The following is a 24,865-nucleotide window of genomic DNA, read 5'->3' on the forward strand; positions in this document are numbered from 1 at the left end:
TGTGTGATTGTTTAGGTCTGGGTGGCCGGGAAACCAAAGCAGAGTCTCTGTTTACAGATGCTAATAGATTCTGCTTCTTCTTTTTACACAATACAGTGTACCTTGGGGTGCATCCATCCCCCAAGCCCACCTGTCAGGAACTTAACCCTGGAGAGCACAGAGCTGGGAGGTGGGGGCTATGGCAGATGATCAGGTGACACGCTCGTGGATGGGTTCTCTGTGCAGTAAAAGGTCTCAGGGCACAGGCTTGCTCACCCCTCCCCTCTGTCGCAGGAAGGTAGCCTCTGCTTTGTCCTTTGGGCTATGAAGTGAAGACAGAGAGAATAAAGCTCTCACCAGAGTTCTGGACCTGCTGGGACCCAACCTGTTCTTGCTCCTCGAAGGCTGGAAAACAGGATGTTTGGTCAAAGGTGTGGTTACTGGATGTCTTGCCTCTCAAAGGCCAGACAACAGGGTGTTTGACATAGGTGTGGTTACCAGCTGTTTTGAGAGGTAAAGGGGTAATCACTCTTGCTGGTTCCTTGTATCATGGGAGGGAAGGCTTTTGCCCTCCCCTTTTGATTGGGCTATTCAAGGACTATGAGTGATAGACTTAAGGCGGTTACAGTCTTCACTGGAAGCCCTCCGACTCTATTTTCTGTCTCTGGTCCCTTTTTTCTTAATCCTCACTCCCCTTTTCAGGCATTCCCTGTAGCAAAACGACAGCCTGTTGCCAGTGGGACCAGTATTAGCTCATCGGCAGGGAGCAAGCCTTCCGGTGCAACCCAAACCTTACCTAGCAGACAAAATATGAAAACTCAAGGTGTCTGGGGATTTCCACTCTCCTCTCCCCCAAGCAATGTGGGAATGAACCTTGGGACATCCCAGAGCATGGCTCATTCCACTGAACTCCTATGTGGGGTATCCACGTGTTTGGGATGAAGGCGTTGGCTCTTCTAGTGAGGTCCCTACCCAAGCCTTACTAGCCACCTTTCAGGATCAGTAGCCCTAGGCATCTTCCCCCAGAGAGGCTCTTGTATGCCCCACACCTCAGTGAATGTCTAGACACACAGAAGTTGATCTGAAGACTTTTTCAGCTTCAGGAATGTTACTCTTCTGCTAGCAGAGGAAGCCCACATCAAGAGAGTAGCCTCGCAAGTCATGAATCTGCACGAATGCCCTTTGAGCGGCGTGATCTATCTCTGGATGCACTGGTTGCTGGTGTTTGCAAGGCTTTTTGCTGTTGTTTGGTGAAGCTCATACAAGCCCATACCCTGCAGCTCCCGCCTGCCTCTGCTGCTGTCTGTCTTGCTTGTTCAGTCAAGTTAAAGAGAGCGGGAAGTCACCCACCTGCCCAGACCTGCTCTCCCACTGCCAAGGAGTTTCTGTCCACAGGTGACACCACTCTGGCTAGCGACAGAATTAAATTTGCAGTGACATGAGGCGCTTCGTCCCCGTTCTCACAAACGATGGTGACAACGGGGCGGCTTAGAGCTGAGAGCCGAGGGTTAGAGTTCGGACACCTGCTGGTTTTCTTGGAGCTTTTTAAATCCTTCACACATCACTTTCGTTTTCCCACGTGGATGCCTCTTGCATGCCAGTCAGGTCTGTCACAGTCTGAACGGCAGACGAAGAAGAGGTGTACCGTGCGCTTGCTGGGTGACCCACCTGACTGGAATCTGTTTCCAAAGTGTGCCTAGGACCCCATCCTGGCCTATTCCAACCGCTCTGGAATCCCCTGGCACAATGGCAAGCTGGCAGCCTCTTGCAGGACTGCTTCCCAGTGTTCATCTTCTGCCACACTGGGTAGAGCCTCTACCCTGGGAGGGTTCCAGAGGGCCTGTCACCCTCCTCGGGGGAGGCTTGGCATTTACCAGGTCTCTGCTAGTTTCTCTAAAAGTCACCTGGTTATCCAGGCTCCATGTCCCGTGTACAGACCCACAGTGAGAACGAGTGGAGACTGCTCGTTCGTTTTCCAGCCGCTCAGACATGAATAACCACACAGAAACTATATTAATTACAACACTGTTTGGCCTATTAGCTCAGGCTTCTTATTAACTAACTCTTACATCTTAAATTAACCCATTTCTACTAATCTGTGTATCACCATGAGGCCGTGGCCTACCAGTAAAGGTTCCAGGGCGTCTGTCTCCTTCAGCAGCTGCGTGATGTCTTCCTGAATTTCTCTAAAAATCACTTGGCTATCCAGTCTCCATTTCCTGTGAACAGATCGATCTACAATGAGTTGTATGGGACCTGCGCTCAGTGTGTGCAGCAATCCATTGTGATTTCGTTGGTCAAAGCGAGAATGCCCACTCTGGAGAATCTGAACAACTTCCGGCTGGCTCCTGGGTTTTCACAACCTTTGCACAGAAGATCAGCTCTACTAGCCAGGAAATTTATGAGCTTGAGGGTGAATTTTAAATATAGCTTGCAGATATGTGTGCTAACAAAAGCTAGCAAATGCATGCTTTGCATTGCTTGGATTTGATTTAGTGCAAGGACTCCACCTGGGAAACTCTCCATAGGCGGCCGTGTGCAACTGCTGTCTAGGTTGCCGGCACCTTGCCTGAACTGCCCTTAGTCTTTGACTTGGGGCTCGGGTCCCCACCTTCTGACTTACCTATGTGGCTCTCCTTGAGCATATGAAGCTAGCAGGGTTGGCCCTTTCTGGAGAGAAAGAGCAGAGGTACGCCTGGTTGGCTACCATGTCTCCAGAGCACAGACACTGTGGGGCTCGGCACCCCTCATCTCTGTGGGGCTGGCATCAGACCTCTTTTCGATCAATATTTGCCCAGAACGGAGGAGCTTTTAGTGTCTTCCAAGCCTAACAAGATTGAAAGATAGCTAGATGTTCCATAGCTATCCTTCCTGCTCCGTTCTCAGAACTCTTGAGTGCACCCTTGAGGACGACAGCCTGGGAGATCAGACTCAGTCTAAAACCATGGGCAGGGAGGTGAGAGGAATAAGGTCCTGGAAGGGGTAGAAGAGGGCCTGAGTCTGTCTGCTGTCAGTGCCTACACCACAGAGAAGGGCTTTCATGGATCCTGTGAGCAGTGATCCTGACTCACCTAGGGTGACTTTGCATGTGACATCGCTGCCTTTAAAGAGTGTGCCAAGCATTTACTAAACCTGCTTCGCAGGGCTGACAGAAGGGCCTTCAGGCCTCCTGGTCTTCCTGGGTTGTCTCTGGTACTCTAGGCTGCAATGTGCCATCCCTACCTGAGTTTCCCAGAATTCCCTTCCCTGTGTCTTCTCCCTTTGCACTCCCCAGGAGAACTGTGGTTCACCTGCCTCCAAGAATCCTTTCTGAGACTCAGATTTACCCTAAAATTAGCAAATGGGGCCACCCGTGAGTATGAACCTTGGAAGGTGACAAGGACAGGCTTAAGGGGACTGCCAGTTCTGCTCAGCAACATCCAGGATGGGGAAAACAGCATCTACTGAGACCCCACACATGCTGGGCTCTGAGTCCACCTCCACAGAGAAGCTTACTAGGACTTCAGGCCCAAGACCTCCCAGATTGCTCCTCTGCCTCCTTGAGAAAAGTGACTCCCGCCCTGTCCCTCCGGCGGTGTCCCTTGTCCCTGAACACTGCCATCCATCACCTTCACTGCTGAAGATCCCTGAACTGGGCCCTGTGCAGACATTGGCTTTATTGCTTGCCTGAAGGCTGGCCTTCGTGGGGCCTGACAAGCCAAGGTGACTTTGGTTGGCAACAATTTAATCATATCACACAGCCTCCCTCTGCCCTTGCTTCATCTGAATGAAGAAAGAGGGAGGTTACTGTTCTCAGATCTCCCATCCCCCTCTGTGCCCTATTCCTAAGCCTGCTACCTTCCCAAAGCTTCAGGAAACATTTCCTTCAATCTGAGAAGCATTAAGGAGGGAAAGAAAAACAAGGCTGTTGGGCTGGGACCTCAGTTAACAGAGATCTGGTCACAGCTTCCAGAATTTGGAAAGCGGAGCCTTACAGAAAGCCTATAGGCTTGGAAAAAAGGGTAAGAGGTGTGGACTAGCAAGTGGGGATGGCGTGTGGGCCTCCCATAGCCAGGCTGCTACAGAGTTGGCCCCAGCCTGCTCACAGTTGTTCATGTGCATGGCGTACACAGCCCTAGCCTTGGAGCCTGAGTGTGTTACTCACGGTTGGAGCCTCTGAGTGCAATTGCCGTGCTGATATGTGGGGAGGGAGGTGCCAGGGCTGCACTGTTAAGCTTTGGAGCAGCAGCGAACCGTCCACTTGCGGCCGAGCAGGGTGAGCACTCCCTCTCTCACAGACCACAGGCTGGGGACGCCAAGGTCTTCTCTCCCTTTGGAGATACTCAGTCTTTGCCATCAGCAAGATCCAGACCTCCTCGACCTTGGATTTCTCCACAAATCCGTCCCTAGGTAGAAGTCAGTTCAGCACCCTTAACCTAACTGTCATCCATGCTTGGCCATTCGGTACATAGCAGAATCGTGAATTCCCAGTGCACCCATGGCTGACGGGGAGCCACAGCCTGAGGCCTGGAATTTAACAAATGCTGTATCCATTTTTAAGCTGTTATATCTCTAATTATCTGAACTATAATGTATAAAACTCTGAATAGGAAAATATGTATATATATTGTATATACATAATACTTAAAATTATATTTCAATATAAGTACTGTTCTCCTATTAGTAGGTATAAATTGTGTGAGATGCTATACAAAAAAGAAGATGTCACCACTTTACATGTGAAGGGTAATATCTGTTCTATGTGCTAACATCATAAAACGACAAGAAAGCAAAGCCTAGCACAGTCACCAATAAGACATAGGAGTTATATATGCTTGTCTGTGTATATTGAACACGTGTATGCATGAAATATCCATGACTATAAGTACATATATAGGAATAACAATAAGGGATCTAAGTAAAGAAAATACAGCATATGTATGTGAGCCGGTAAGCAGAAGCCCTCCATAGCCTTTGCACCAGGTCCAGCCCTGCCTGAGTGTCCACCCTGGTCTACAGTCTGGTAGTGATGCCTTTGTCATGATTCGCCAGTTGGCTTAGGAAAGATTTAAGCACGAAATGATTAGAGCTAACATTTATCAAAGGAAGTTATTATCTCATAAGGAAAACAGAGACAAGGGATATGAATGAAGAGGCCCTCCAACCGGAAAGGTCTCAACCACCCACTAAAAGATGCAGGTCTTGATAATATGCCTGAGCTGTCTCCAGACTAGCTCCAGAAAAGGCCAGCAGCAAACGAAGTCAGAGAAAATGGTTTTGAGTGACAAACAGAAATCCCTCCTCCAAAAATACAAGGAAGACAAAAGCTGCTTCAAGAATTGAAAGAACAAAGAGAGAAACCAAAACAAGGCATGTGTAAGGTGGGCTCTACAGAGCGTCTCCGCCTGACGCTCTCTTCTCAGAACCGAGCACTGTGAAACAGGAGACTGAGAAGATTGGTAATAGGAATGTTCTTCAGGCAACACAATCAGCTCCAAAACTAACTTCTAAAAAAAAATATTGAACAAAGAGAAAAAAATGTGCAGCTACTCACAGGACAGAGCAGATGGCCCCAACCGTCTCCCCTGCCCCGAGAGAGCCAATGAGAGTGGACCCAAAAGAGTGGTGCCAAGTAGAGAAGACCTGCCAAAGCGCGGGAGCCGATCCTGACAAGGATGCAGTGACCTACGACGATGTGCATGTCAACTTCACTCGGGAAAAGTGGGCTTTGCTGCATCCTTCCCGACAGAAGCTCTGCAGAGACCTGTGAGAACCTCACTGCTGTGAGCTACAAACGGGAAGATCGTGATATTGAGAACATTGCCGAAGTTCCAGAAGCCGTGGAAGAAGGATGATCCTGATTTCATCTTACCTCAGCCCTGATCACCCAAAAGAAATACAAGACTGACAGCTTCCGTAACTAACTTAGACATGTTTCTTAAAGATGTCTCCAAGCCCAAATAACCGCAAAATGAGAGAAGAGTGCAAAAAATGATCAGGAGAGAAACTGACAATACATTTCTTTAAAGATTGTTTGGTCGCTTGACCAAAGCCATAAGACTGAGTTTATCACCAATGTCATAAATGAGTTGGAATGCAGGCCCCCAAGGACACTTGTCATGTGTGTTCCTGTTTGAATTTATACTTACTGTAAAAGGAGGGAAGAACCCAGCATGGAAGACAAAAGCAAGATAGAGGAGGCGTTGAGAATGTTTTAGAGCCATTAACTCCTGCCTAAGGAGGCTGGAATGGCCTCATCTATGTACATCTGACATGGACCAGCAGCAGCGCCTGGAATCTTCTAAGCAAACGGTGATGGTTAGCACCTACCAAGGGGCAAAGAGGGTTTAGGCTTTGGGGCTCTCAGAAGTAGCCTGAGAAGGAGTCAAGCCACAAGGCAATCTGGATGGTCCCTGGGCCAGATGATCTTCCCAAAGCAAAATCAGGAGGGTAGAGTAGAAGCCACGACTAGAAAGAGTAATGGGGATGGCTCGCCCACTCCCTGTTGTCTCTCCCTGACCGTTTAAGCTCCGTTTCTCAGAGTCATTGCCCCATGGTTTGCAAAAAGGCTGGTCCTTTGCTAGGCTGCTCGGTGTAGGGATTCTGGGGTGCTTAACCCAGCCAGAGTGGCCGCCTCAGCTTGGAGCTCCTGGTGTCCAACATTGGGTGAGGATTGGGTGAGGATGGAAGTGGAGTAGTCGCTAGTGTGGCTCCCGTTACTAGCCTGCCCTGTTACAGGAGTAGAAGGGGCTGAGCTGGGCAGGGACTTGCAGGCAGCCAGGAGTTGCCGCCACCTGTGCCAAGTTATCACCTTCTGGACCACCTCCCGGAAGATCTGGCCCACATCAAGCCCACAGGCAGCATAGGTCTCCCAGTAGCTGTAGCGTCCCACGTCTGTGCCGAGCCCAAGCTCAAGCATCACCCACCATTGGAGGAGAGGAGACACTGATCCTGTCCTGGGTCCCAACCAGAGCCAGGACTAGACCTCCTCATCCTTCCCTGTGAGGGGAGCTCAGCTATACATGGACTCACAGCCTGGAAGCTGCTTTCATCCTCCAGGCTGAAGACAAAGATTATAGCATCCGCCCAGCCTGAGAGCTTGGCGTCAGGCATTCCCGCTTCCTCTCGGATGAGCACCAACCAGGTGAGTTTGCCCGTCCCCCAGCATCCTCCTCTCGCACTGCTCACCCTCAGTCCTCTCCAGCACCTGGTACGAACCCGCGAACCCGCGAGGAATCCGCGAGCGAGGTATTACCTCTCACCTCTGACGTCACCCAGCACACTCAGGTGCAGTTCGGGAATTGAGAGGCTCAAAGTCCATTCCTGGCCATTGACCACAACCCTAGGGAAGGCGCATATCTCTGCGCCCAACATCTCCCTGGACCCGCTGCTGGAAGACAAGCCTGGGGGTCTGGGAAGGAGACCGGGACTAGGAGGCTCCCCTATGCTCCTTATGAAAATACTGCTGGTTAAACTTGAGTATCTTGTGTGGTAATGTGTGATGCTCAGCAGAGGACTACCCTAGGGGGTACAGGCCCCAGGGATTGTGTGGAGGAGGTGGTGACAGAAGTGGCTGGAACTGGGGTTGCTGGCTGGGTAAGCAGAGGAGAGCCGGCAGTGGGTCCTGGGTCCAAGTCACTATTGTCCAAGGTCATGCCTTTCTGAGGGGGACAGTTTTCCTCTCGCTCCAGCCTTGACCCCAGTTCCAGAGCTGCTCTTTGATCCCTTGACCCTAGTATAAGGGTCTAGTCACCCAGCCAGCCACGGGCTTAAGAAGAAAAGTAAAAATAAGGCATACGAAATTAGAAAAAGATAAAAGCCTAGAGACAAAAGATAGTCGGGATAATTAAATTTAAGAAAAACTGGCAAAAAAAAAAAAAGCCAAACTAAGGCCAGGCCAGGCATTCATAACTAAGAATAAGCCTCTGTGTGTGATTTATTTGGAGGTTGGGCGATGGGTCCCCCAAAAATCCAAAATATAAAACATCACACAACAGGTATATCTGATATTTCTAGTTACAAACAGCCCTATAAGAAAGTGTCCCATGTGTATTTATTTCTAAGACATCTTCAGGAAGAATTTCTGAAGGGGAATTCTGGCTCTCAGGCACCTGGCTGTTACCTTGTCATGAATCACCGAATCCCCACACAGAAGACTAGTGCTCAGGAACCACTTCGTGTTAGCTGGCCCCAGGGGAAGGCGTGGGGCATGAATCTGTGCAGAACATAACGGCTGAGTTACATGACAGTTGGAGCAGGAGCCAGCATCCCACATCTCGGAGCGCAGGGCTCTGGCGGGCTTCCAGGCTCTCTGAGGGACAGCGGCCTAGACCTCGCAGTGGCTGTTCACTTTCTCGTTGTTCCTAATCATCCTGCCAGTGGTAGGTAAGTCAGAGAGATCAGCGGTGCTGTGTCTGCCCAATTATAGGAGGAGACAGGCTTATGCTGAAACCTCCACGCCGCCTCTGAAGTCTCAGGGCAGACTTAGGAAATCTCAACACCGGCTTACTTTTTGGTTTCTTTCTTTCCTTAGATTATTTCTATTTTCTATTTTGAGGGTGGAGCATGTGGGGGAGTACCTGTGGAAGCCAAAAGAGGGTGTTAGATCCCCTGGAGCTGGAGTTACAGGTGGTTGTGAACCACCTGACGTGGGTGCTGGGAACTGACCTCGAGTCTCTGAAAGCAGTGTTTGGGATTTCCTTTCTGTTGTTGGGATAGAATACTAGCCAAAAGCAACTTGGGGAAGAAAGGGTTTGACTTACACTACCAGGTGGCAGATTATCATTGAAAGAAGTCAGGGCAGGAACTGAGGCAGAACACTGCTTAGGGGCTTTCTCCCCTGGCTCAGGTTCATCTATCTTTCTTATACAGACCAGGTCTGTATAGGAAAGGTGTTGCCCACAGTGGGCTTGACTCTACCACACATCAATCATCAATCAAGATAATCTCTGACAGACATGTCCGGAGGATAATCTGATCTAGGCAAGTCCTCTGTTGAGGTTCCCTCTTTCCAGGCCACTCTGGATTCTGCCAAATTGAAATTAAAAGCTAATATATAAGCAGCAAGCATCTCAGTTACTGAACATCCACTCCAGCCCCTTTGATTCAGTTGCCTTTTGTTGATGATAATCATTGCACGTATTTGTTGAAGCAGTTTAATAAAAACCCAGAGACAGATATTAGGGTTCAACCCGAAGGTCAGAAAAGCAGAACATCAGCCACTGGCTCTTACCTCCACCTCAGTTTGAAATGGCGAGTCTGCCTCCAGGAATCTCAGAATGAGACTGTGTCTGAGAGCAGTCTCCTCTTGTCTTACATTCCTCTCTAGGACTGGGATTAAAGGCATGCATCACCACTGCCTGGTTTCTATGGCAAACTAGCGTGGCTACTGGGATTAAGGGTGTGTGTCACCACTGCCTGGTCTGTAAGACTGACCAGGGTTGCTGTTTTTCTCTCTGATCTTTAGGCAAGCTTTATTTATTTACTAAAATACAAATGAAATATCACTACAGGCTGTTGATTTGGCCTGAGAATGTTTGAATGCCCTGTTGTTTTGATTTATGCCATATGACATCTTAACCCTTCTGTATCAGAGAACACAAGGACTTACTCTCCGAGCCAGCTGGGTTTTAGGACCCACTACCGAATCTCTGTCTACAAGATACCTCCCCTACTCTGCCAACCCCTGTAAACCATTCTCTCCTCTCTGCCTCTATGCCCGGCAGATATAGACTTCATGTCTACTAGAGATGGTGCCGCGTCTGTCTTTCTGCTGTGATTCGTGTGACTGTCATTATCACACCCTCCACTCACGTTGTCCTGAATTGTGATCGACAGTGGGTGGCTTTGGCACCCTGCATTCCCATGCATTGTAAAGAGTCTCTGACCCCCTTTTGGAGTCCCAAGACTTACCAGGAACTCTGTTCCCCTTGTTTGAGGGATGAGAGCTCACCAGAAAGGTGGCCTTGGGAGAATGGCAGAGAACAGACTGGTGCGGAAGGATAAATACCGATCAATTCCTCTGCCCTTCATCTCCATCTCCACCTTCTGTCCAGGGCAGTTTCGGAAAGCGCACCAGCCCGTGGAGGAGCTCTGCCGTGACTGTCACCTGAGATGGGGGCATATACAGAAGAGCCTACACGGGAAGTGTCAGACAAGCCGACCGCCCGCACTAATTACACCTCTCCAGGCACTGATTTTGAACAGCAGGGGTCTTCAGGATAGAGTCTCAGGCCAGCAGTTTGTGTGAGTGTGGGTTTCTGTGGGTCTCCTTCTCCCCTGGGGTTGTTGGCCACCGGTCCTCAAGGGCAAACAGAGCAGAAGAAGTGAGCATGGCCATGAGTGTGACAGAAAGAACTTCCAGGAGTCTGCTTCAGAGAGACACCGCTCATTTTAGTGTTCCAGGGGTTCAGTATGTGAGGGTTCTTGGGATTATAAGTGGGAATGGCTGATTGGCCATCACATGGCACCTAATTATCATATGGGATGAAGGAAAGAGCGGGACTTAAGTGCTGAGTCACACAGCATTTGCAGGAACCCTATGCAGGGTCGTGCTCCAAGTGAGGTCGGGCTTCTGAGCTTAGAGACACTCCCCAAATAAGGTTAGACAGAGAAGAGGTGACCAGACTGAGAAAGGGAGTCCTCCATTTTGTGCCAAGCTAAAGAGCTGTCCAGACACAGTGGACAGCATCCTTAATAACTATGTTCTCCATCAGGTCTCCAGTGCCTCATAGTCTGTATGCAACATGGATGCCGCATGCTCCGGGGGAGACAGGGGCACTACTGCAGGGGAGATTCTGCTCCCACACAAGCTCTCAAGGGAGGCCAAGGGAGAAGTGCTCCCGTTCTGTGCCATGCCTTCACCCAGGTGAGCGGCTCACACTGGGATGTCCTGGTCATCACATGCAGTAAATGCTGGCTCTCCTCCTCTTCAAGGAACAAAAGAGCTTGGAAGGGAAATGACTTCCGTGAACAAAATTGAGGAAGCTATTCAAAGGGGAAATTTGATTTTTGGTACCATGTTATATTAATTGTCTCTATGCAGATTCTTTCCTCTAATTATAAACAAGTGTGCTGTTAGAGATGTGGAAGCATTCAGTGAGCAGCCTCTCCTTGCTCCACTTGAATGGGATCTAATAAGAGCGCTCTCTGGTCTGGACCTCGCTGAACTTCACAGAAAGCGAGGCTGTCTCATTTTGCAGCCCATGAGCTGGCACCCGGGGAAAGAACTCCCCATTTTATAGACAGACAGCTGTGAGGTCCCCACACCATCCACCCAGGCTGTAGAGCATTTGAAAACTAACTCGTGAGAAGAGCTTGAAATAAAGCAGCTCATGGCTGTTTTACCCAACACAGCGGAAGAGTCTCTGAAGAGAGGAGATGCACACGCGAGGAGATGTTTCCCTGCCCCAAACCAACACAGGCTTCTTAAGTCCATTGTCCTTATTAGCAAATGAATCTTCACAAAAGGCCAGCTGTGTGGAAGCCAGATAAATTATTTAAGTCTTAAGTTGTTTCCCTTCTAAGTAACAGTAGAAGATTTAATAGGACTGAACGCAGCCTAAAGACTTGGAACAAGGTCACCCTCTGGAGCAAAAATGAGACTCCAAGGAACCTGCAGCATTGAGCTGAGAAGTGGATAGGGTACTCCCAAGTCACAGATCCAGAGACAGGGACAAGGACACCGTTCCTGGCTGAACATAAGGGCAGTTGGACCATCTACACTCTGTGTGATCTTATTTGGACCCTGAAACCAAGTATTTAAGACTGGGAATGGCCTGTCCAGTTAAAGGTAGAATTAGGGACAAGATGGGATTCTTCTTAGTCTGTGTCCCTTGTAGAGGTATATAAGGCAGGGTTCTCCAGAGAAAGAAAGAGAGAGAGAGACAGAGGGAGACAGAGAGAGGGAAAAACTAAGCTAAAGAGGAAAATGGGAGAGAGGAAAAGGGAGAGAGACAGAGATGGAGAGAGATAGACGGATGGAGGGAGGGAGGTAGAAGAGGAAGAAAAGGGTAGGAGAAGGGAGAAAGAGGAGAGAGAGACTAAGAAAATGCTGGAGTTTGAGCTGGCCGCCTAGCAGGGAGGCACTGACGACAGTTCACCAGCTCACGCTTGCTGCATGCTGGGAGAAGGACCTTTGAGGGAGCTTCTCTTACAACCTCTAAGTGGATGAGGCCCAGGCACGTGATAAAAGGTTATCTGTAGTATTCCAATGAACTGACTTGAATACTAATCTCAATATCACCCTGAGTGTGACCTCCTGTCTGTTGTCAGATAGTCGAGCTAGCGCTTGGCCAACTTGAACAGGATTTGACAGGACTTAACATTGAGAGTGCTATGGCAAGGGTAAGCCCGCTGGCTCTGCTGCTAGAGCTCACCCCTCCCTCTCAGACTCCATCATTGGAGCTATGTACTTATGGCTACAGAAAAGCCTGGGTTGCAGAAACAAACACCTAATGTGGATCTGACTAGTCAGCCAGCCTGTTCCCTTTATACTCCAACCTCACTCACTCCAACAAGCCGGAGAGATAGGTTTCTAGGTGCCCAACTAGTGTTCTTATTTTATCGTTGGTCACTCTTGGCCACTAAAGTGGACCTGAGGTTGCCTTCCTTAGGGTTGCTCCTGGAATGCTTCAGAGACACTGGATGAGGTGCACCTTTGAAGCCGATGTAGGCAGAAGCTAATCTCAGCATCCTTGGGGACCACCTGAGCCCTGGCCCAATGATCTGGGTGTCAGCAGCACCAGAGCTCTGGTCTATGGGTCTGCATTCTTGTACTATGAGTTCTAGGAGGATGGAATTTGGTGCACAGGGCCATGCCTGTCATGCTGCAGGAGACTGAGGATTAATGGTGGAGAGATGGGCTCATAGCCCAGGGCACTCCCTTCTTGGGTTAGCCAATTGGATGACCATCACTGCAGACAAGACCAAGGCTGCATGTCCCAAGCACCTTGGATCGGGGGCCTTGCTGTCCCTGACAAAGAGTCTGTATACAAGGCAGTCATGCCTTGGCCTGTAATACGGAATGAGCTCCAAGTTCAGGGTGAGATCCTGCCTCAAAAGAAAAGATGGAGAATGACCAAAAGACACCTGACATTGACCTCTGACATCTACATACAGGTGCACTCATACTTACACACACATCCCCTCTAATATACGCCATACCACACACACACACACACACACACACACACACACACACACACACATACACACACACACCCTTGGAGCTCGTCCTTCTAAATCCCTGCCTGTCCTCACACACATCGGTTGCTAGCCTCGTGGGCACCTAAACTCCCAAAGGAAGAGGCACTCTTTGTGGGATTTTCATCAATTCAGAGCCACTGTTTGCGTTTGATGAAAAGATTCACAAATGAGTTTAAAGTTCTTGCTACAAACAGGTTTCAGGACTCTTTTGTGTAGCATTTGCACAAAGAGTTAGTTCTCTCCTTTCAGAGGAAACAAGGAAATCATCATCAGAACCTGGCAGGAGAAGCTGCAGAGTTGACTCACCAAACCTGAAGGAGGAAGGAACCAGGGCCATGCAGGCAGGGGCAGGGCAGGGGCAGGGCTGTGTGGGCAGGTGCAGGGGCAGGCTGTGTGGGCAGGGGCAGTGCTGTGTGGGGCAGGGGCAGGGCTGTGTGGTCAGGGGCAGGGCTGTGTGGGCAGGTGCAGGGCTGTGTGGGGTAGGGGCAGGACATTGTGGGAAGGGTCAGGGCTGTGTGGGGCAGGTCCAGGGCTGTGTGGGGCAGGGGCAGGGCTGTGTGGGCAGGGTCAGGGCTGTGTGGGGCAGGGTCAGGGCTGTGTGGGGCAGGGGCAGGACTTTGTGGGGCAGGGGCAGGGCTGTGTGTGGTGGAAATGGGGCCTACATGGCAGAGATTGGGTGTATGTGGTGGAGATGGGGGCCTGACTAGTAGAGGTGAGGTCTGTGTGTGCTAGAGATGGGGTACCATGCATGATGGAGATCAGGAGCATTAAGAATAGAGGTGAGGTACCTTTAGTGGGAGTCGGGGCTGTGTAGTAGAGCTAGGTGCTGTGTGCTAGAGAAATGGGGACCATCACAGAGACGGGATCTGTGTGGCAGGAATAGGGTCTGTGTGGTGAAGTTGGGATCGTGTTTGATAAAGATGTGGGTATGCAGAGGAGATGGGGCATGCATGGCAAAGAGGGGGGCTGGTGGGGAAGACATGCAGTGTAGATGGGGGCCATTGTGGAGATGCGGTTGTGCATGGGGAGTTAGAGGGACCCTCCTGTGGTCAGGCCTAAGGTCATCTGCAAAGGGGATTCTCAGGACTAAATATGGAACAGCCCTAGGCTAGCCTAGGTGCTTAGCCAAGGGGAGCTCACACCTTCTCCGTCTGCCAGGTCATTGCTCCCCATAGTTTCCGGAGTGGAGCATCAGGATGTCCTCATTCGGATCAGCTGAGGAAAGATGTATTCATAGGGATGGACACCTTTCTAAAGATGGCTTGCCATGGTCATCTGACTCAGGTCACTTCACAAGCTCACAAGGAACGGAGTCGGGGGCAGGGTGGAGCTGATATGCCCGATTTAAATTTAAGACTTGTCAATGATTTCACCTTTTTAACATGACTCATTGACAAACCTGACTGGGGGCTGCTCACACCCTTCGGGAGGGTTTGTTCCAATTCCTTCTAATGTTGAGGACTCGATCGTGTTCAAGGCTCAAGGCGGACAGAAAGTCAGGAAAGTCAGGGCTCAGAATGTGTGGCTTCCCAGATTTCCTGGTCGCTCCTGTGGAGACTCACACAAACCCCTGGTGCCCAGAAAGCCCTCAGCATTCATGTCAGCCTGGGCCAGCTGGGCAGGGATCCTGCCCTATGGCGTCATTTTAGTCTTGATCTCCCAAAAGCCCTTTTCTTCTGGTTGTCCTTAGAGATGGTGTTTCACTATGGCACTGTCCTCTTTGGAGCTGCCTGCATCTTTTCCCTGATTTTACCATGTTCCAAGACACATCTATCTGGGGAGAGACTGACCAGCCCACCAGCCGGGTCGGTAGAAGGACCCTGGACGTTGTGACAGGACCCCAGCACCTGGGCAGCAAAAATGAGCTATTCCAAATGCTTGGGGACACAATGCTCACAGGGGACCTCTGCTTTGCACTCCTGGGAGCATCCACACTTGTCACCTTTGGAATCCTTGACTAGTGGTTGAGACCAGTTACCACAGCTGAAGAGTCACATTTTCCTGTGTCCAAATTCACCAGTTTATTAGATAAGCACCACCTTAGGGGCCCTATGGCTCAATTTTCACCTCCTCAAGACCTTGTTTACAAATAGTCATATTTGCTATTGGAGTGGGAGCTTCCACACATTTGGGGGTCTTGCACATTTGCTATTGGAGGGGGTGCTTCCACACAGTTGGGGGTCTTGCACCACTCACACTTCCTTCTCCCCTCAATGCTGTAGTCTTCTCAGCAACATTCTAGTAGGAAGAAGCATCCAGAATATCCACCAGCCGGGTGGATCCACCTTCCCACACAGAACCATCCCAAGATCATGGAGACCCTGTCAATGTCTGCGTGTGCCCATGTGGCCCATGCCTGACCCCTTCCTCCCTAGGAAAGCTTGGCTGCGAATTCTGTCTGTCTACCTAGGAAATACTTGTTCCCCAACCTAGCTTCAATCCTGAAACAATGACTTCAGTGTGGGGTCTTGAAGCAGAGGAGTATGGCATCTGGGTCACTGGCCAGAGCAAACAGGATGCAGGATGCAGGATGAGAAAACCGGGCCGGCAGAGCCCACCACTGTACTGGCTGGTTTTAACTGTCAACTTGACACCACCTAGAATCAGCTTGGGAAGAGAGTCCTAATGAGAAATTACCTAGATCGGGTTGGCCTGTGAGCTGGTCCATGATGTACTGCTTTCATTATTAAAGTGTATGAAAGGAGACATAGACAGAGACCCACACTGGAGCACCAGACAGAAATCTCAAGGTCCAAATCAGGAGCAGAAGGAGAGAGAGCATGAGCAAGGAACTTAGGACCACGAGGGGTGCACCCACACACTGAGACAATGGGGATGTTCTATTGGGAACTCACCAAGGCCAGTTGGCCTGGGTCTGAAAAAGCCTGGGATAAAACTGGACTCGCTGAACATAGCGGACAATGAGGAATACTGAGAACTCAAGAACAATGGCAATGGGTTTTTGATCCTCTACACGTACTGGCTTTGTGGGAGCCTAGGCAGTTTGGATGCTCACCTTACTAGACCTGGATGGAGGTGGGTGGTCCTTGAACTTCCCACAGAGCAGGGAACCCTGATTGCTCTTTGGGCTGATGAGGGAGGGGGACTTGATTGGGCGATGAGGAGGGGAAATGGGAGGCGGTGGCGGGGAAGAGATAAATCTTTAATAAATAAATTAATTAATTAAACAAAAAAAAATAAAGTGTATGAGAAGACCCAGCCCACTGTGGGCAGCACCATTCCCTAGGCAGGGGATCCTGAACTGTCTGAGAGAGGAGAAATCTGGACTACAAACAAGAAAGCAAGCAACATGGTCCTCTCCCATCTCTCTGATCTCGGAATGGGATGTGACTGGCTATCAAAAGCTCCTGCCTTCTGAGACTCTAGGAATGACTGCATTAGATGCTGGTCACAAGACGCTTGTGGAAGGCTGGCATGGATCCCAGAGGAATCGCTTATTGACAACCATCCTGCTAGGGACAGTGAAGTCTTGGGCAGAACTGAGCAAGGGGAACATGTAGATGGAAGTTGCTTGTGCGGTAGTGTCCTCCAAAACTAGAGTGGAAGAGATGGAAGTCATGAGACAAGCCTGGGAGCCTTCTAGAGGATTCTGGGCCGTGCAGGGAGCAGTATGGCAGAAGCAGTCCAGGGCTGTGGAGGCTACAGCGGCTCTCTGACGCTGATCCTTGCAGAATTTCCCTGACTAGTTCTTCTTCCCTTGCCTCCACTGTTCCTAGAAGGAATCTCTCCATACACAACTTTCAGTCCAAAGTGCTCAGTGGTGGCCACTTCAGAAGCCAGTATAACCCATCGGGACAGTGGTTCTCAACCTGTGGGTCGCAACCCCTGGGGTTGCATGTCAGATACTTACTTACATTACAATTCGTAACAGTAGCAAAATTACAGTTATGGAGTAGAAACAAAATAATCTTATGGTTGTGGGTCTCCACAACATGAGGAACTGTATTAAAGGGTCACAGCATTAGGAAGGTTGAGCACTACTGTGTTAAAACAACCTGGGGGGAGGGAGCTGCCAGCCGGTCTCTGAAGGATGATACATCCTAGAAGCCCTCTGTGCCAAAAAGCCTTTGCAAGCCCCGCTGGGAGTCATAGGAAGCCTGGCTCCTCCCAGTTGTCAGATCCTCCTGGCAAGACATTCCTGCTGTGAACCTTGGTCACCCAGCGTGGGCCCCTGCAGTGGGTGCAGCCAGGGTCAGGTTGGGTTAAGTACCACACACTGGACGGTGACCCCTAGGAACCACAAGTGAGCAGCTTGCACCATGAATACTGCACCCTGCATCTTTAAACCTTTTCTTTTATGTGTAAGAATTGATAAAAATGTACAGAGCTGCCCACAGCAGGGCTGCCCTGCCTGGGAGGCCTTGGTGAGGCTGGACTCTGACTCACAAACACATCAATGTAGGCCCCTGGTTATTGATTGAAATGTGTGTTTCTCTCAGGATGAGAGGCAGTGCTTCATGGGATCAAGTGTTTTGAACGCTCCCTTGCCTTTCTCACCTCTAAGATCCGGTCTATCCAGTTAGACTGTCTTTTAATAAAGTATTCATTCCTTGACAGCTTTATGCTTTATCCAGTGTGTGTTGTTCCCATCTGTCCACCATCACATCTCCCTAGTTCACCCAGCTCATTTCCCTCCCAATCCATGTCCTCTTTTTAGTTTTACTTTTTGTTGTTGTTATTTATAACCTCCTGAAGTCGGTGTGATTGCTTACATGCCCATGGTTGTGTGGTTATCACTGGTACACACACATCTTTAGATTTTATGCCTCATGCTATGAGCCTGTTCAGAACACTAACTGGGCAATCGGGGCCCTAGGTGCAAGCCAACTGTTGTTTTGTTAAATATCCATGCTGTCAAACTCCCTTCTAAATACGTTTATACCCTACTACTGTATACTATATATATAAATACGTTTAAACCCACAGATCTACTGCTCTCTTGGTCTGAGAAGCCTCCCTCTGCAGTGAGCTGTGGTTCACGCGGAGCTGGTCAAAGTGCCGAGTATAACTGACTGTGAGATGGGTCAGCCATCAGCCTCCCGTCATCCATGGCTCAGAGGACATCACAGAAGAGGGGGTAGAGAGAATGTGAGAGCCAGCAGACAGGAAAAGAGCCAAGAAGTGCCAACTGCTTGCTATGATACGGCTGTGGCACACTCAACTTTTAGACAGTCACTGTGGACACTGGCATAGAACTGAGTTCCTCGTCCGCTCTACCAGAGTCGCAGGCCAGGACTGTAACCAGGATAAGATCGCAGGCTGCAAAGAGCCTGGGTGCCTCACACTGCACACTGCAGGTAGTTTACTTCTGGAAGGAATTTTCTGCTGAGAAGCTGTGGCAATGGCCGTTCTTGCTGCAGAAGCAGCACCATGTGCTGAGGGCTAGCCTGTTCAGCCGCCCTTAACAACCGTCCTAGCCCTGGGCTCCTCCTGAGACTCTACCAGCACCCATGCCTCCATGACCAGTTCACACCATGGCTTTCTATCCTGTGTCCCCACCTGCCTCAGGGAAGAATAGGCATACTGCCCCCCACACCTGATAAACCCCTGTCCTCGCTGTCCCCTCAGCTGTGTGTCCTTGTGACCAACCGGTGCCCTGGCAGATAATTCCTTAGGACACCATAGAGCAGAAGTTTGTACCCAAGTCCCAGAATCAGGAGCGAGCTAAGAGGCACCTTCCACTCTGGATGGAAATATTTCACATTGTTTTACCTCTGTACAGACATTTTAAATATTTATTTATCTTATTTTGTGTGTCTATGTATGTGTCTTCATGTATATATGTGTACCATGCATGTTTAGGAGCCCATGGAAGCCAGAACAGGGCATCCATCCGATTCCCCAGAACTGGACTCACAAATGTTTTTGAACCACAGTGTGGGTGCTTGAGGGCCTGAACTTAGGTCCTCTACAAGAACAGTATGTGCTCAGAACCACTGATCCATTTCTTCAGCCCTGTACAAACATTTTTAATGTAAAACAAGTTATTAAGGATTTCAGGATACACAGAGTTCCTGTTTGTCCTTCAGTTAGGATTCCCTCGGTTAATATCTCACATAGCCATGCACGTTCAGTGTTGACAAAACATCTAACAAATCCGTGCTGCTAAATATGTGCTCTATTTAGGTTTCCCAATTTTTGAGCAATGTTTTTCTGTTCCAGATTCCATCTCTCTCTCATTTTTTTTTTCAGCATTCGAATTGCCAGCCCTTTTCTAGGAGTGTAGACTCGGTACCCACCCTCTTTCCAGCATGGTAGTGCGTCTTATACGGAGAGCATGATTTATTAAACCCCCCCCTTGGCAGCATTTTATTTTTAATTTTGACATTAAGTCTACAGCTATAATACTTCCCATTCCAAAGCAGCCAGGTTCTTGACTGCGTGGACAGAGGAAAGAGGTGGATCCCAGGAGGTAGCAATTAGCACGCCACATCTGCCCACCAGGAGCTATTTCAGCTCTGTCTCAAGCTGCTTCTTGTAATGGTAAAAAACAATTCCATATTAAAATCCAGGTATGTGGGGGCCAGCGGGGGCTGGGTGATGCTCATCAAGTGGGAACGGCCAGGGACCCTTTCTGGAGGGGCATTGGGCTTCAGCCCTGGGAGCGTGGTCTTACCCAGTTGAGGTTGGGTGACATCTGAGCTGAGAGCTGGCTCCTTGTTGAGCAGGTGCCGGGACCCTGCTGTCTGCCTCCTTCACACTTCTTCTCCTCTGGTAATGCTCCTTGCTCAGAGGTCACAAACCACAGCTGCAGCGAAGAGCAGGCCACCAATTGTGCCCCGGAGAGTCTGACAACCAGAGACAGCTTTGACATTTTCAAATGGCCAAAAGAGGTATCCAAAGAGGAGCAGTTTTTAGTGATATAAAATATAAGAATCATATTTTAACATCCACAGACTCATGACCTTGGGATACAGTGGTGTTCACATGCAATCATGTAGCCTGTAGTTGGTGGTCTCTATCAGAGCCAGACAGTGGCTGTGACGAGCCACACATCTTAGAAACACACGCACACACAGAGATGAATGCACACACACCAATTACACACACAAAGATGAACACACACATACCAACCACACACACAAAGATGAACACACACCAATCACACACACAAAGATGAACACACACACATACACACACACACACACACACACACACGACTGCCCACTACAGAGAAGCCAGCTGATCTCTGCTTTTCAGAAAGTATCACCCATGGAAGAAAAGGGCAATGATTAGAGAGTAATCAGGGTTTTATCAAAATAGGGTATCTGGAGATAAATGTACCCCCTCATGGCTCTGGAGCTGAGACACCTGAAATGAAGGTGTCACAGCTCTGAGATCCTTCTTGCCACCTCAGCTTCTAAAAGGGTTGGTTCACAAGCTGGGAACTAAGCTGGAGACTTAAGCACACACACACAGACACGGGGACACGGGGCTTCATTGATACAAGAATGCCAAGAATGCCCACTTTATTGTGCTGGGGAAGCTTATATAGGGCTCTGGCCACGCCCCGGCTCTTGGGATCTTTCAGCTGCAGACCCATCAGAAACCACTCCCCTGCCATCAGGATCTCATGCTCAGGGATTGTGTGTGTGTGGGAGAGTGGATAGTTTGTTTTGTATAGTGGCTGTGGGATCTTCAGTTGAACAGCAGTTGGGCTTGTCCATGGGATCAAGCTGCCACTCAAGGCTGGAACTCCTTCAACTCTCCTACCACCTGTCTCTCTGCTGCCACCGTCTTCCAGGTCACCCTACATGGCAGAAAGTGAGCAAAGGGCACTGTGCTGGTTAGTTTCATGTCAACTTGACACAAGCCAGAGTCTTTTGGAAAGAGAGAATCTCGATCGAGAGAAAGCCTCCATATGATTGGCCTATGGGCAAGCCTGTAGGGCGTGTTCCTCAGAGATGGTTGACAGAGGAGGTGCTGCCCTGGGGTATAAGGAATTAGGTTGATGAGTCTGCTAACCACCAGTCCTCTGTGGCTTCTGCTTCATTTCCTGCTCTTGCCTTGATTTCATCCCCTGACCTTCCCTTTATAAAGGACCATGATCAGGACATCAAAGATGAAATCTTTCGTGCTTTGGGTCACGGTGTTTTATCAGAGCAATAGAAACCCTAAGATGACTACTCAAGAGAAGATTCAGTTAAATCTGAGGCTTCTATCCCAGGGGAGGTCCATCTGAGTGGCCTCCTTAGATAGCCAGAGAAGGGATGTTTGGACCAATGGTACCTGTTTACTTTGGACCAATTACAGTCTCTTGTTTTGCCTCTTAGCACCCATCAGTCACAATGTCCTCCTGTAGGAGAAGTGCCAAGGTAGAAATGGTCCAAGCAGGCTTGTATCTACAAATACATATATTTTATTGCTTCAAACAGCCCTGGTTGTGGCCGTGTCTTCAGGAGCCAGGACATCAGCTGCAGTATTTCACATAGCAGTCTCAAGGCATCTGTGGAGTGTTTGCTGAAGGCAGCTTGTACTGGCACAAGGATGGGTGGATGGCTGGCTGTTAGACCAATGGTCAGTTTGCTCAAGGCTTGAACAGCCAAAGAGAGTTCAGTAGCTGTTAATTAGGAGTCAAATTGCCCCAGTGTCTTGCTTAGTTGCAGGAGTATTTACATTATAAATTTACAGAACTTACCGTTATCACGGAAAGTGATATCAAAAGCTCAGCCCCTGCTGGGTGCCCAGTGAAACTCCTGGTCTGCCTTGCTGTCAATCATCTTGAGATTTTATGATACCTAGCTGAGTGTAAATAGATGGCAGATAATGTTGTTTGGGGACATTTGTTCGTGTTTGATGCAGATGTGACCTGCTGTAGGTGGAACTTAGAGGGCCAGCTGTTCCATTGCTGGACTTAGAACCCACTCTCTAGTCAAGATGATCTCATTATAAGATTCTTTACTGAACTTCAAAATTTTGTTTCTAACTAACATTACCCTCACAGTTCTGGGCATGGAACACAGGTATCTCTTGTGGATGCCACGTGACTGGTGGTTGGCAGCCTTGTTTCAGGTGGTCCTTGGGGCACTCTGCCCTTTAGATCTACAGTCACACTCTCTCCACGGTCCTGCAGCTGGGGCAGTCAGTGACTCCTCCCTCCACTCTGCCCCTGATGGATATTCCCTATCTTGGGCAGCAGCTTCCTCTAGGCCAGGAGCCTTGGACTAAATTGAGCTGGCAGCCCAACTCCCTAAGTCACTGAGCAGCGAAGAGCGTCAGCAGTCAGGTGCAGAGAGCTGTGTTCTTCATGCAGCTGATTCCCGGTATGTCATTCAGTACTGAGATTCCTTCACCATCACCCTCTCCCACACCGTGGCCATGCAATGGAGACAAGTGGGCAAGAAACAATGGCCACTTCAAAGCCAACACCTCACATCTCACTCGAGTTCTGTGTGGACTGCAGAAAGGTGCACACGGACCTGGTCACCGCCATGGAGAAGGTTGGAAGCACCTTCCAGCACCTTCCAGCCATTGGCAGCTGGAGCGTGCATGTACATGCACCCATGCACGCTTCCACCCTGACCACTGACTTTAGGAACCCTCTCAACCTCATCTGGAAAGCCGACATACAACCTCTAACCATTCCCTGGAGCGACGGCAACCCAGGACAGGCATCTATCCATGCCTGTCTCCTCGAGATGTCAAAGAGGAGAGAGGAGAACCAAAACAGAGGCCAGGCCTGCTCCAGCGAACAGAGACTGGGGGAGGTTGCCTGCCTTATCTCCTCTCCCAGGAGCTGCACTGTCTGCTGAGAGGACACTCCCGAGCCAGGCAGGCACTGCTCCAGCTGCAGAGCCCTTCTTCCTGGAGCCTCGCTGGAGCCCAGCCTGCCTTCCCTCCCCACCCGGGCCGTTCATTCCCTCCAGAAAGCCATTTTGCCGGGAAAGGAGCCTGTTATTGGCTGGGTAATAGAAAATCTGTCTGCTTCGCCTCATAGCTTTATATGCAAATTGCATTTCGATCGTTAAACCTGCTTTCCCTCTCATCCTCCAGCAGGAACAGAAATCAGTTCAATTAACACACCAAACAAAGCCGGGCGCAGGAGGAGATGGGCCGGCTTTTGGTTTCTTGGGTCCTTGTTCCTGGATGTGGGGAGGGGATTGTTTATGCTTCCCAGCAAGCAGAGAGGCTGGGGAAGAACTGTTTGGAAGGAGGGTGTCCTGGGCAAATGCTAGGAAGACTCTTTCCCAGAGCACACCTGGGCTTGTCCCAACCTGGGCTGTCCATCCATGGGGGCACTGGGAAGCCTAGGGTGAGTGACTTTTCCCAGGCTCCCCAGGAATGTGTGTGTGTGTTCGTTCATACTCTCATGACCTGGGCCATCAGGATCCCCTGTGAGGCAGTTAGCCGAGGCCAGGACAGGTGATCTCAGGGCGGTGCCTTAGAGGGGGTCTTCTCTTTTCCCTCCCCAGCTGCTGCCATTACTCTGTCCCCATGTGGGAAGTCAGGGGGACTGTGCACCTTTTTTTCATCTCCATCATCAGTTTCTGGATCTTTCTCAAGGGGTTTAGCCCAGCATGGAGGAATAGGTTAAAGGACGGCAGAAACCAAAAAGATGGAGCTTCCAGGAGGATAAGACCAGGACAGGTGACCCTCAGAACTTGCTTTTCCAACTCTCAATAGCTATGACTACCCAAAGGATTAGGGGGGTCCCTGGACAAAGCAGGGAGTCTCACCAACCCGAAAGGCCAGCATTAAGCAGCCTGATGTTCTTGCCTGAAGCCCCAGCCCTCCTAGATAGGAAGCCTCCTTTTTGTTTTTAATGTAGCCCAGGAAGCAGCTTGGACTAGCAGGGAACCGAGGGAGGGTACATCAGCAGGGTCAGGGGTAATAGGTCAGCTGGGCTTCTGGGCCTGGACAAGAGACGCGGAGAGAACTCAGTCTGTGGAGTACCAGAAGAGGCTCAGTCTTTGCTTGCTCGGCCTCCTGGAGGATTCTTCCTGCTTTACCTATGTGTGCGCCGCCCCCTTCCTTCTGCAGCTGCGTACGTGAGCAGAACAGCTGGCGGGTGCTAGAGGGCATGAACTCTCATCTACCCTGGGTCTCAGGCTCTGTCTCCGAAGCCAGCACAGTTGGATGCCAAGTCCCAGGGCACCTTCTCGATAGCCGGGTTGAAGCAGAACAGCAGAGAGGGCCGCCCCCGCCCTGGCTTCCTCCGCCATGATCTCAACCCTTGCCCATCTATACAAGCTTCCCAGCTCTGTTCCCTCCACAGTCCTGTCAGTGTATCAAACACGGGTGGTCGCCAGTGATGAGCAACCTCTCAACCTGGCCCCACGGAGCTCTCACGCTTCCTCCCGGCATCTGTCCATGCTGATTATCCCAGACCGGATGTTTTCTCTGACCCTCCTGGAAGCTGAATGCTTCCTGCAGGGAGCCAAGCAGCCAACACTTGGACTTGAGGCACACCACAGTGCTGCACTTGCTTGGCTGGGTCCTTTGGCCCGAGCACTGCTGTCAACAGTGTGGGAATGGTGAGTACCATGCCTTAGTACAGCCGAAATCTGTCACAGACACCCAGGCTGAAGGTTCTCAGGAGCAACACTCTCAGCTTTTTGTGTCTGAGAGGGAGAGATTTCTTTGAGCTTGTAGGTTCTGTGATAAAAAGGTGCCCTGGCTAGGGCTTGGTGGCCCTGACTTTAAACAGCTCTCTATGGAGGTCCATGCCCCACCACCCACA

At 50.0% G+C, this 24,865-nt stretch overlaps 1 pseudogene; it reads right to left on the minus strand.

The window, feature by feature from the left end:
- Positions 1 to 6,305: 6,305 nt before the first annotated feature.
- On the minus strand, positions 6,306 to 24,347 carry LOC142833360 (arf-GAP with GTPase, ANK repeat and PH domain-containing protein 2-like; annotated as a pseudogene).
- Positions 24,348 to 24,865: the final 518 nt, after the last annotated feature.

Source organism: Microtus pennsylvanicus, chromosome 13, assembly GCF_037038515.1.
Source record: "Microtus pennsylvanicus isolate mMicPen1 chromosome 13, mMicPen1.hap1, whole genome shotgun sequence".
Lineage (NCBI taxonomy): Eukaryota > Metazoa > Chordata > Mammalia > Rodentia > Cricetidae > Microtus > Microtus pennsylvanicus.